The sequence below is a fragment of the Ascaphus truei genome, chromosome 2 (assembly GCF_040206685.1).
Source record: "Ascaphus truei isolate aAscTru1 chromosome 2, aAscTru1.hap1, whole genome shotgun sequence".
In the NCBI taxonomy this organism is placed as follows: Eukaryota; Metazoa; Chordata; class Amphibia; order Anura; family Ascaphidae; genus Ascaphus; species Ascaphus truei.
In genome coordinates, this window is record NC_134484.1 from 205,015,284 (window position 1) to 205,019,489 (window position 4,206).

Here is a 4,206-nt window from a genome sequence, read left to right on the forward strand (position 1 = left end):
AGTGGTGGTGCAACCGGCTCTGCGGATGCCACCTTGTTGATATCATCAGAAATGGCCAGTCTCCCCAGACCAACCGGCAGGCTCAAGCCCAGCGCACTGATGACGTAACTTCCGGTGAGACCGAAAGTTTGTCACTAAGCTGCGCAACAGACAAGGCCACACCCGGCGCCTCATCCAGGTAAGCCGCAACCGGACCCTGGAAAGCAGAAGGAGCAGGAACCTCACCAGACTGCAAGTATGCAACTTTGTATGCACACTTTTGCAAATTTTGAACTGAAGCTCATGCCGGGAGTGCCATTTTGTAGCACAGAACAGCCACCATGGTGTGGCCGCAATTTTAGAACTCCTTTAGGACCCACTTGAAAGGTCAAAAGTCTGCCAGGTGCCCAATACCTCCATACACTGCAACAGATTGTCCCTTACAGCAGATATTCAATTGGGGATCACTCTCCTTGGCAGGGCCGCCAACAGCGGGGGACAAAGGGCAATGGCGTCCCATGCCCTATGAGTCAGGGGGGCATGGCTGCTCGTGGCTGTTAATTTAATTTAAAAAATTAAAAACCCGGCACCGGTCTCCCTATTGGCAGCGCCGGAAGTAAGTGAGCTTCCGGTGTGGGCGGGAGCAGCATCGGGGCGCCGCATAGGTGCCTGCAGCGGGGCCACACCCCCTCCCCCGGTCAATACCACCACCACACCACCCCCCGGTTCTCCGAGCCGCATCAACACCCCCCCCGCTGCACCGGGCTGTCCCGCCCCCGCAGCACTTTTTCCCGCCACCCCTGCTACGGGCCGTCCAGCCCCTGCAGTCACGCCACCCAAAGCAGCATTGGGCCATCCTGCCCCCACAGCACCGAGCCCTACTGCTGCCCCTGCAGTCCCAAAACCACCCCCCCCTCAGCACTGCCACCCTTCGCAGCATCGGGGCCCCCCGCAGTCGTCGTCACTCCCCACAGTTGCCTCCACCATCCGCAGTCATCGCCCCCAGCCTCGGCCCCCCCCTCCAGCCTCAGCCCCCCAGCAGCATTGCCCCCCCAGCACCGCCACCCCCCCCCCGCAGCCACCGGCACGCCCCCCCTCTGCAGCCACTAAGGTAAGTCTGATTTTTATATATATATGTATTGGGGGGTTGGGGTATTTTTTTTATATGTATTGGGGGGGGGGGGTTGGGGTATTTTTTATATGTATTGGGGGGTTGGGGTATCTTTTTATATGTATTGGGGGGGTTGGGGTATTTTTTATATGTATTGCGGGGGTTGAGGTATTTTTTTATATGTATGGGGGGGGGGGGGTTGGGGTATTTTGTATATGTATGTTTTTTTTAATGTGGTGTGTGTGTGTGTGTGTGTGTGTGTGTATATATATATCTGTGAAAAAAGAAAAAAAAACAGGCGCACACCTAGTGCATTAACTTAATAACATATAATTTATGGAACTTAAAATCAAGCAAATGCCCACTCACAAAAGTACTGTAAAAATAAGCAGGTAGGAGATTGGCTCTCATGTGCCAGCAACGCCGTCCAATTTGAAGTGATAGCGTCCTCCTGTGTCTCTCCTTCGTGTAACCGGATGGCCGGAAGTGAAGTCCTTCCAATTCGGTGTTCAGTGTATGGAGTCCCTCCGGTAACCAGCAGCTCAAGGATTCTTGTGCCGGCAGCAGTATCACGAGAGAACAGGAACCAGCGTCGCACTACCAGCAGTACCAAAGTTCATAGGCAAGTGACGGCCTCAGTTAGACCATGCCCTACGCGTTTTGTCATCTATGATGACTTCATCAGTGGTTGTGCATTGGGGGGTGGAAAGTTTTTTGGTATATATCTTGTGGGGGAATTGTGTGGGGGGGAGACGGAATGTGTCAGCGTGGGGTAATTGACGGGAGAGGAGAGAGGGGGTGAGTGAGTAAAAGAGGGAGTAAGGCCGCGCCTATAGTGCCGGCAACATCGACTGAAAACAAATACATTGCCGCCGCCGCCGCCGCCTGCGCTTATAGACATCGCGAAAATCTGAAGCCTGCAAAATTTGATTTTTCAAGGGCCGTCGCGTCACGTGACGGCCCTTGAACAAATCAAATTGCCGGAATCCCGCGACCCCCGCCACCCGGTGAAACGTAACTTTTGCCAATGGCGATGGGTGACATCACCCGCCGTGTCGCTGTCGCCAACGACGGCACTATAGTGTGAGAAGCAGGGGAGAGAAATGCATGCGAGGCGGGATGGTGGGACGGAAGGGAGAGAAATACATGGGAAGGGGGGGAAAGAGAGGAGGCTCGTGAGGTGTGAAATGGGGGGGGGAGGGGCGGCGGGCAATACCGCCGACACTGGGGGGGGGGGCCTGCTTAAAATGTTTGTCCCGGGCCCCACGATTTCTGTTGGCGGCCCTGCTCCCAGGATAATTTTCCTATTTGGAGCCCCCACTATAGAACATAACTTGAAGAGAAAATGTGGAGGTCACGCTACCGGCAAGCATCTCAATCCGGTACGACTCCCCCACGGCACAGTACATTCATGCCATTTGTAGAACGGTGCACAGGGTCCTTAAGCGCCATGCAAGTTCCCTGGCCCGAACCCCAGCCATTTAAAGGCGGGTGCTTGATAAGGTGCCCACTCCCCTGGTAACATGCCCTTGGGGAGTCGCCCTTATATTGAACTTGAATTTACCAGTGAAGGGTAACCACGTTCTCTGGAATCATACCATCACGGTATGCCCAAAACATGGTTGAAAAGGGAAGGGTTCAGGGATTCTTCTCTCTCCCCAGCATTGCCCCAGTGAGAACTTCCCCTTTCCCCGCACAGTCTATGTGCTGGATGCCCAGGGGCTCCCCACAGTGCATGTTGAAGCTTACCACTGGCCCCTGTTTTGCCCACCTTCTAGAATAGGAATGGGTGCCCAAGGGTCCCTGGTACCATGCCATCAGGGGCCCTGACCCCTTCTTGCACCAATGTCCCTGCTGCATCCGCTGCTGTGTTGCTGCTGTTTTTAAAGTCCCCTTTTACTTTCTGCATTTCTGCAGTCCTGAAAGCCTGTCCTGATCTCAGCAGTGCCTCCAATTGTAACACATTCCCCCCCCCCCCTCTGAGAGATACACGGCTAGTTTCTGTCTCTGTGTGGTGCTGAGGCATACCTGTTGGTTCAGGAGAGCTGAGTGGATTTGCGATGAAGTAGAGGTCAGGACAGGCTTGTGATATCATCTGGTCCGATGTCAGCACCTCCAGCTTCAGGGAACTCTGGAAGTACTAGAGGCAGTCTCCATCTGAAGCATTATCCCATACACCTCCTCACTGACTTAGTCCAGGCAGGTATATAATAGAACATGGACTTTATTGCATCACTGCATAGATGTTATAACAGCAGGTACAGGGTCTCAGAAGATGCTAGGCTTCTGGATGGTGCATGCTCTTGAGTCTGGAGCCTTTAGATCTTATAGGCCACATCCACCTCCTAAGGAGGAGGGGATCAGACTACTAACTTTTGGCTCTTCCCTTCAGGGGAACCAGAAGGGGCGGGCTCAAGGTCTGTACCTATACCAGAGAGGCTGTTACCAGGCCATGAGTCACCACCACCTTCTGTCACTCAAAAGAGAGCATGAGGGGCTGAAAAGCCCACTGATTGACCTGTCACTGCCCAGACTGCTTAGGACTGACGTGACAGGTAGGAGAGACAGGTAGAAGGGACTTGCCATGTACATCTACATAAATCAGTTAAATAACTAAGTGCTGTGGCAGTTGTGTCCCCTTGTTTGTTCCATGCACATATTTATCATAGACATAAGGAATCAGGCCCCAACCTCAGCACCAGGTGTATAGTCTGAGGTACAGGAATATAGAGGGGTACATATGTATATATATATATATATATATATATATATATTTTTTTTGTTTATATATCACATAGTTCCAACCATGTATACTTCAGAAATAGTATAGATAAAAAAATATACTGGGAAATGTATAATACAATATAGTACATCAAATATATTTGTATGCATACACTTAATGTATAATAGTAGACATTAGAAAAGGGTCCTGACACCAAAGATCTTCTAATCCAAGTAACTAACATAGCTTCATTTTGTAAAACATGAGGGGCATTATGGAGGCTCACTGTGCTTCAAGACCATTCCTTAAAAAAAAAATAATAATAATTATATATATATATATATATATATATATATATATATATATATATATATATATATATATATATATATAT